At 38.5% G+C, this 9,848-nt stretch overlaps 1 pseudogene across 1 annotated transcript; it reads left to right on the top strand.

Annotated features, from left to right (window-relative positions):
• Positions 1-546: 546 nt before the first annotated feature.
• LOC104741448 (uncharacterized) lies at positions 547-1,198 on the top strand (annotated as a pseudogene). Its single transcript, XR_015580977.1, has one exon. The product of XR_015580977.1 is annotated as an uncharacterized LOC104741448 (transcript).
• Positions 1,199-9,848: the final 8,650 nt, after the last annotated feature.

The raw sequence follows: 9,848 nt of genomic DNA on the forward strand, positions 1-9,848 counted from the left end.
TAGTAAAGTTGGGTTAAAAATACTCTAAATTTTTCAGATATGTTGCGTATTATTGAATAATTTAGACTAAATTAGATACTAAAATTTTGAGTTTTGTAAACTTCGGGTAATCCAAATGCAGACCCAAAATACCCGAACCAAACCCGATCCGAACCCGAAATCTAGAAATACCCAGAACGGGTCTTATATCTCTAAACTCGAAAATCCGAAATACCCGATCCGAACCCGAACGGGTACCCGAATGCCTAAAAGGGTAAATTATGCTTTCTTTTAGGCATACTCACGTCTCCAAAACATTATGCTTTCTTTATTAACTTGACAAACAAAACCTAAAAGGGTAAAAAAAAAAAAACATAAACGCAAAAACTAATTGAAGCCCTTATCATACTCTGGGCCTAAACCTTGGTCTATTTTGAGAATTCATAACCAACGTAGTATCGTTTCCGCGTATAATGTACAAACAAGAAAGAAAGTACATGCAAACCTCATGAACTTTCTCATTCATATGACGTGATAAACCAAAAAAAAAACCACTTGTATCCTCAAATGCCCTCTCTTAATTACACTATACATTTGATATAAAACAAGTTTGTTTCATAATTATATAAAATTAACATAAATAAAACAAGATATGAGCTGTAATCCTCTATCTAATCTGGTTTTAAATAGCTTTGAAAAGGTAGGAACATCATGCAGATCGTAAGAGTTCCTTCATGATAATGGTTTTTCATGTATCTAAAATGTTTGGCATAACTATCCTTGCTATGCTCATCATCTCGACCGTCATGGCAAGACCCTCTATTTCTATCAACAAATATCCATCTCAAGATTTAGATTCTTCTTCCTTAAAGGTGAAATCCAAGAGCTTTCTACCAAAGTTGTATGGTGATTACGGGTTTTGGAATCCGAGCCCGGTTTATGGAGGAGGTTTTCCCGGGCCAGTTCCTCAGGGCAGTCTAGGTCCGATACAGATACATAAGAAGCCGAGATAAAACCCGAAGGATATGTTCTTCAACTTTGCTACTTACAGGGGTAAAGCTTTTGATATATGGGTATTATATAAATAAGGTAGTGCTAATTAAGGCTTGTGTTTGTACTTAATTACTGCATATAAATAATGTCTTCGTTTGTGTTTTGTTGTAGATACAATCATACAAATAGACATATACACATCTTGTTCCACTTTCTAGATAAACCATATATGTGTGTGTAACATACTATAGGAAAACCGAAAACATGTCACTATTCAACTTATGAGCAAAGATTGTGTACAAGAATTATTCATCTAAAATAACCGTACCAGGAATGATAAGATCATAACCGAACCAAACCAAAGAAGATGCTTAGTGGTTTCCTTAGTTTTAGGATATCAAGACCACGATTCCATATCCCATTTTATTAATTATGTTCCTTGTTTCTAGGGTTGGTTATCAATCTGTTTTGTTTCGTTTGTGTATTTAAAGACTTCAATGTCACGTTAATGGAATAGACTTGAATTTGACAAAACAGAGTTTATCTCTTTGGTTTCTAGTTCATGTGTTAGACATAACACAAAACGAGGAAAGCACAACCGATGTAATTCATCTAAACACAAATCCAGAGTTGGTTGTGCACAATCTCAGAAACAGAGTTGGTTGTGCACAATTGATTTGTGTTATGTCTAACACATGAACTAGAAACCAAAGAGATAAACTCTGTTTTGTCAAATTCAAGTCTATTCCATTAACGTGACATTGAAGTCTTTAAATACACAAACGAAACAAAACAGATTGATAACCAACCCTAGAAACAAGGAACATAATTAATAAAATGGGATATGGAATCGTGGTCTTGATATCCTAAAACTAAGGAAACCACTAAGCATCTTCTTTGGTTTGGTTCGGTTATGATCTTATCAATACTCCCATCCTCCAAAGAACCTTGTCCTCAAGGTTCGACACAAAACAACGAGTTGTGTAAATCTTCTTATCACGTAGTGGTGGTGGTTTTCCAGGACCTGGTTCTTCTTCGCCGAGCTTGGTTGGTGTTGGGGTCGGTGGTTCATGCCTTTGAAATGAACGCGTCGGAGCAGAATTGGCCGGCCTGTATGTTTTGTAAGAAACACTTCTGACCCAAAGACGTGTGATAAGGGCTTCAACATGATCAGATCCCTCATTGAACTCATGTAGTGGTACGATCTTCCTTCGTGAAGGCGCAAAACTTGAATCATGCATAACCTCATCGAAAGAAAATGTGTCTACTTTGATCCTTGAGTCGATGACTTGAATATTTTTTGCAAAATACTCAAATCTGAGAACCGCCAAGTTATCATCAGTGACATCAAACGTTGGCTCTTCATCGTCATAAACATCGAAGATAGGGGCTCCATAGCTTTCATTGTAAAGCTCCATGGATTCTTTTTTTTTTTTTTTTTTTTTGGATAGTGAAATAGAAATTCGAAGGTGTTCTGTTAAACGTTGATTGTGGGAGAATGCCGTCAACAAGATGAATAGAAATGCTTTGATACCAAATGTTAGCAGTGATGCTAATTTTGGTCACTCTTCAAAGCAAGAATAACTGCTCTGATACCAAATGATAGGTCCCAATTTAGGACAATCAATGTTATCAAGAACAAAGGACGAGAACACTTTGGTTCTCAAAGACTTTAGAACAAGTTATTGCAATTTTCTCGAAGTACATGTCTTTAAATACAAATAGCATTGATCGCTCACGATCCTACAAACAAGGAAATAAGAAAGTGGGAAGTAGAGACACTACTTCTCCTTACTCGATCCTATCAAGGAATTTGAGCACGAGACAATAGGAAACATTTTCTTTAAAGCCTACGAGTTCAGTTCAAACAAACGAATGGATGAGAGAGACGACACACAAAACCGTACCCACCGAAAACTATCAAAAGTCTTACTAAATTATTAAGAATGAATTACTTGTTATCCAAAAATTGGTTTATTACTCATATCTATAAATCTTTTAAAAATTACTCAAATGTTTAGTGTCTTGGGTGTAATTACAATTTACCTCTTGGGCTTTGTTTTTCGATTTCGGTCAAAAAAAAAAAATACACATCAGCAAATTAAAATACACATCAGATATGATTTAACATGTCATTAAGCAGTTTTTTTTCAGATCAATATTTATTTTTTCTTGTTTATATCAAAGAGAGGGAAAGTGAACAGTTTTCACTGTTCACAAACCGCCAATACTAAAAAAAAAAAAAAAATCTTCTTCGTCGTCTCTCGTCGCCGGTCACACCTGTCATTGTCCACTCTGTCGCCGTCAATCTCTCGCCGTCATCTCTCGCCGTATTTGCTCGCTCTCTCTCTATTCGTCGTCACACTCACTCTCTTCGTCGTCGCACTCTCTTTCTTCGTCGTCGCTCTCTTTCTCTCTTTGTCGTCTTCGTCTTCGTTTAAACGTTCCGGTATGTGTCGAATGTTTAGTTTCGAGTTTTCCGGCTGAATGTGGGGTTTTATCGATGATTTACGGCTGATTGTCACCGTGGTTTGTTTGATCTATTCGATTCGATGGCTGATTTACTTTTAGGGTTTACAACTGATTTGTTAGATCTATTCGATTCGATGACTGATTTGTTTGTTGATGTGGCTTAGTTACGGCTGAGTTTTGTATTGGTGACTGAGTTATTTTGTGCTTTAGATCTGAGTTATATATTTGTGGTTGAGTTATGTTATGCTTTGTGTATGAGTTTGTTTTATGTTATGGCTGATTTATTTTATGATTTACTTATGAATTATATTATTTATCATATGTCGATGGTGATTATTTCTGAAGAACCCCCCAAGACTATACGCTGAAGAAAACTCTAATCTAGAGTTTAGAGAAATTAATACCAATTTCAGGATGGGAGATTTCCCTACGATTAGAGAATCAATAGTACAGGATGCGTGGGATGAAACGAAGAAAGTACCTATTGGAATAATCTCTAAGCTAGTTGATAGCCAATTCGTCTAGTCTGGTAAGGTTGTACATTTCCTACTATGTAACCAGTTAAGGGTACATAAGAAGGAGCTTTGGTTTGTGGTCGGTGGTCAACCTATCAGGTTTGGGTTGAATGAATTTGCTCATGTCACGGGGTTAAACATAGACCCAATGCCGACAGAACGGGTTGAACTTGAAGAGGAACACAAAGCATTCTTCAGACTTTTGCAAGTGCCTGGTGGGGAAGGTCCATCATTAAATGAACTCAGGGAAGCATTAAAAGTGTGCTAGGGATGAAAAATCCCTAATCATCGTAAATGGTTGGGGCTGTTGCTTCTTCAACACATTGGACTTTATGGTTTGCATCATAACTCTAGAATTCCATATGAAAGTGCCAAAAGAGTTTTTGATGATGAAGCAATGAAGACTTATCCATGGGTCGGTCAGCATTTGAAGCCCTTGTTGATGGCATAAAGATGTTGAGGCCTACGGGGAAATCGTACACCCTTAGTGGGTTTACACCCGTGTTACAGGCTTGGGCGTATGAGTCCATCAAATGCTTTGGAGATCGGTTTGGGAATGCATCAGCTGATGATGATGCCATACTGTTGCTTCGATGGCGTGGAAATCGTACACGTTTCAACGATGGAAACGGTTATTGCTGAAGAGATCAAAGCGCTTGGTGAGGTAAGGTTTTGATTGTGTTATGATAGACTGATAGTTACTGGCTGATTATTGTTTAAATGATGGCTGATATATGGTTTAGCAGTGGTTGAGTGATTAGCGGCTGTTATGACTGAGTTATTATTTAGTATAGTAATGCTGAGTTATGGTTGAGTTATTGTTCTTTTATGGCTGAGTTATGGTTTAATGATGGCTGATTTATGGTATTATATGGCTGAGTTATGGTTTAGTTGTGGATGAGTTATGGTTTTGTTATGGCTGAGTTATGGTTCTTTGATGGCTGATTTATGGTCTTAGATGGCTGAGTTAATTGTTTAGTGATGGCTGAGTTAAAACTTACTGATGGGTTTCATAATCTCTTATGTTACAGTTGCGTGTCTGTAAAATGGTTATGAAGGAAAATGGCTACGATCTATTTCATACGTGGCCAGATCAAGAAGACGATCCAGCAATTAATCGCCTGATCGAAGACATACATATGGATAAGTTTGTTAAAGGGTTTTGGGATGTGAAGGAGATTGAGAAGAAGAAAAAGAAAAAGAAAGCTAAAGCAGCTGTTGAGTCTGAATCTCCTCCCGCAAAGAAGCGGAAAGTCCATAACCAAGTGACCACCATTCAGGGTGGTGAATCTGGTGAAAGAGCAGGAGCTGCACAGGAGAAGAATAAGAAAGGAAAAAAGGTAAGTGATATGGTGTATAGTGAGTTTATATTTTATGTAACCTTTCGTTAGCCTGTTTACGACAGTTTGTGTATTTGTTTCAGTTGGCTAGTGAGGAGGAAGATGCGGGGGAAGATGTGTCGGTTAGAACTCTCGTTGACTTGGTGTGCAGGTTAAACTCAAGGTTTGACACCCTTGATACAAACATTGCAAATATGCCTCTGGATCTGGAGAAGAAGATTGGAGATAGAATATAACAGAGGACTAAGGAAAGGCTTGATACCAGGTTTGGACCTTTTGAGCGTGATCTCAAACATATGAAAGATCACGTGCTTTCCATGAGTGTTGGGGAAACTGGCCAAAACACGGCATCTGCGTTTACGGATGTACTGATAAAGAACCTGATATCACCGGACCTTCAGGCAAAACTACAGAGAACAACAGTTCCACCAGTCATTCCAGGAAAAATGCAAGAAAACTACTCTGTCCACAGTCCTCGGGTAATGTCTGATTTATATTAATTTTATGGCTGGATGGGATCAGTAAGAATCTGATGGATAAGTTTGATAATCATATTGATTTCCTTCAGAAGTCTCCAGCTGCTAAGAAGTCTCCAGCTGCTAAGAAACCAGCTGATACGAAAACACGGCCTTACACGAGGAGAAATGCCTAAGAGTTAGAGGCGACAGAGAAGGCGAAAGAGTTACAGGCGGCAAAGAAGGCCAAAAAAGTAGCTGCGGCAAAAAAGGCAAAAGAATTAGCGGCTGGAGACAATCAGGAAAAGAAAAAAGGTAGAGGTAGAAAGCCTAAAAATCCTACTTCTGTTATGCCGTTGTCTATTGTACTACATGGAGGTTTGAATAAGGGAGAAGCTGGTGCAGAAGATATTACAGACCAGATTATTGCTGAAGCCAACACACTTGAACCTGAATCTGAGGATGATGAGGAGGAAAAGATTAGGCTTGATAGAATTAAAGATTTTAGGCTGGAGAGTGTTAAGCTGTCCCCGGATGGGAGTGCATTGAATACACAACAAGCTCATCCAAGCAGGATTTTCCCTTATATTGGAGACAACGGACTGACATGTATGAGGAAGAACTGTTCACCTGGACCTGGAATATATGATCCTCTGGCACCTGTTGATCCGGTCACGTTGCAGAAACTTATGGATTTTCTAAAGAAAGCCGAGTATGACCCTTTAGACCCTTTTTCTTAACAAGTTAATCACAACTTGTTAACATTATATTAACTTGTGTTTATTTTGTTTGTTAGGAATATTCCGTTAGGCAAGGGCGAAATCGAAATTGAATTCTATAGGCAGCTAATCACCAAACGAAAGGACTGGCCAGTGAAACCAGAAAATTATGGTACCTATGGGTGGCTTACTGATGAAGTAAGTTTATCTTAATGTCTTAGTTATTGTTGTCGTTGTCTGAGTTATTTAAAACATTATGGCTGAGTTGTTGTTCTTTACTCAGTTTCCTTTTTTACAGCACATGGGCGCGTATATGAGACTCCTCAGTATTAGGTACAAACGAGATCCCTTCCCATATCACAACAAACGCATTGCGTTTGTAGACCCGTGGTTCACCATGACGATGGTTCGTGACTATGCTCAGTTCGAGATGAAACCCAAACTGTTTAAATTCAATGGCAACTGTTACGAAGAGTTAGTTAAAGGTTTGATACCTTCAGATCAACCAACTAATTTGAAGTGGATAGAAGATGTGGATCACGTGTATATTGCTCCACAAACTGGAGGCAATCACTGGGTGGCGCTGCACGTGGATATCATCAGAAGGCATATTGATTGCTATGATAGCATCGTGGGTCAAGCAAACAAAGACAGTGATATTAGAATGATGAATGCTTGTAGGGCATTTGCACGGATGATTCCAGCAATGATGAAGGAGAACGTTCCTGACAAATGACGTACACCTACTTTCAGTCAGTTCAGTTTCAGGAGGAAGAGTGTCTCCAAGGTCCCTCAAAACGTACAGGTTGGTGACTGTGGCGTGTACGCTCTAAAGTTTGTAGAATGTCTAGCGCTTGGTTTGACTTTCGATGGCATATGTGATCAAAATATCCAGGCTATACGGGTTAAAATGGCAGCAGAAATCTACGATGAGGCACCTGATTTTATGAGTAAGGTTAAATACAAAAGAATTACGTCCTTCGTTTCGTTTCTTTTGGTAGGAATTGTACTATGATATGTAAAACATTTTTGGATTTCTTTTGGTAGGAATTGTACTTGGATTTGTAAAACTTTGATTTGTCTATTTTCAAAACTATGGCTGATTTACGGTTAAGTTACGACTGATTTATATACTTCACACGGCTGAGTTATGAATTATAATTGAATTATATACTTCGTACGGCTGAGTTATGAGATATTAAAACGTCACTCGATATCACAAAAATTAGTTTTCCGGTTCGGTTCGGTTTGGTCGGTTCAGATCCACACGATAATAAATTCATAAAGTGAGTTTTCTTACAATATATGATCAAAATAATTAAATAATTAATATTTGAATTTAGAATTTTTTTTTTGTAAAAGTATTATTCCAAAAATTGAATATTACAATTATTATAACTTAAAATTTAAACAATAGGAAAACGAAAGATCACATCTATTATTAGGTTAACTTATGGTTTTCCGCCAAAATATTGCTTAACGGCTGAGTTATAGTTGGAAAAACGAAAAGTAAAGTCGAATCATGTGATGGCTGAGTTATGGTATTTAAGGGAAAGCGAAAGGTCTCGTCGAGTCATGTCACGACTGATTTTAAGTAAAGTTATGGCTGAGTTATCACAAGAACAATCTGTTTGTACCTATTGACTCATTCTCTGGCTGCTATATGTATTAACTCATTAAATTTATCTTCCAATCTTGTATTCTGCCCAACCAAATAATATGTCCGCTCGAGCACCCAAGAAGCTCCGCTCGAGCCCTATGTCCGCTCGAGCACCCAAGATGCCGGATCTCCCCGACAATGTTTTCATAAAAATTGTTTCCCTTGCTGCAGAAGATCGATGGTGGTCACTTGGTTCTATTTTAAGGGCTGGTCGTAGAGGAAAAAATGTAGTATACAGTAAACAAGTTCTAAACACAGCTGCTATCTATTGCCTTTGTACTGATCTATCAGAAATCAACACATCAAATGCCCCTGATGGTGGCCTCCAAATTGAAGGGCGGTACATGCCTTTATTCGTCAGATGCTTTGACGCCGGCAACCCCATTGCCATTTACTACGAAGGTCTAAGGGTTGTATCTGAGGATAGAGATATCCAGCGTGGGATTGGTATTGTACCGGCCGATGCTGATGCCACCTTAGCATGTGGGGTACTAATTATATGTCAAGGGAATGAGGTTATGGCTGTCCATTACCTCCAACTGTTTGATGGACATCATTATCCTCTGCTGTCTGCGGGTGACAGGGCAACCGGTGATTATTTTCTGTTTGCGTTATCTCGTTATAAGACGGCCCGGAAATACTCATACACAGCCTCCCATCGCTATCCTGACAGCCCGTTACTCCCTTCACCCGCTTGTGCTATGATGTGTTATTTGGATAACGGTCACCATTCTCCCGGCTATGGAGACCGTTATAGAATCATGTTTAAAAACTGTTACCTTTGGTGGTTGTCCCTTAAAGTATCTAAGATCCTTTAGGGTTTCCAGCAGTGATTTTCAGCAGTAATTTCCAGTCTGTTTAATTTAAAATAATTATTTTCCATTCCTTAGGCGAGTATCTTTTTCATGTATTCAAGGTCCCTGTTATCCACCTTTTTATGCTTCTACATTTTCCTTTTAGTATCTCCTCTCATTTAACGGCTGAGTTATAGTAACGTTATGGCTGAGTTATCACAAGAAACAATCTGGAAGCAAAAGACTGGTTTATACGAATTTACGGATGAGTTATAAAATTTGCGAGAAAACGAAAGGTCATGTCATGGCAGAGTTAGTGTAAGTTATGGCTGAGTTATCGCAAGCAACAATCTGAAAGTAAATGGCTGATATATGTGACTTAACGGGAAAACGCGTAATGGCTGAGATATCGTATTACCAGATAAATTATATTAATATTAAACATTACAAAAAGAAGAAAAAAAAGTTCAGAGTTCATAAAGAAGACGAGACGACAGTACAATGGAAGATGGTTTTAAAACCGATTAAGACGAGGAGGAACCAGGAACTTTTAGTTTCTCCCAATCAAGAAGAGGAGGAACCACACACTGTTCGACATCAGCCTCCGCAATCTCTCTTATAACCTCTAACCTCTGGTGCTCTGTCTCTAAGTCGACAAGTTCTCCACCCAAGATTTGATTCACTTGGGATATTTGAGCGTCGATTAGTTCCACTTGATGCTCGAGGGCGGTCTTCTCTTCCTTCCTCTTCATATGATCATTCATCATATGCAGAACTGCTTTGTAGCGATCAGCTGTCTCCGCCTCGGCCTCGACTCTCGTCTGAGTAAAAGCTTCGGACATGACCAATAGTGCTTCCTCTGCCCACTCAAAATCTCGATTTCTTTGACGTTTACTGGAACTTGTTCCGGCCACTTGATTG

The sequence above is a fragment of the Camelina sativa genome, chromosome 14 (assembly GCF_030686135.1).
Source record: "Camelina sativa cultivar CO46 ecotype springtype chromosome 14, ASM3068613v1".
Lineage (NCBI taxonomy): Eukaryota > Viridiplantae > Streptophyta > Magnoliopsida > Brassicales > Brassicaceae > Camelina > Camelina sativa.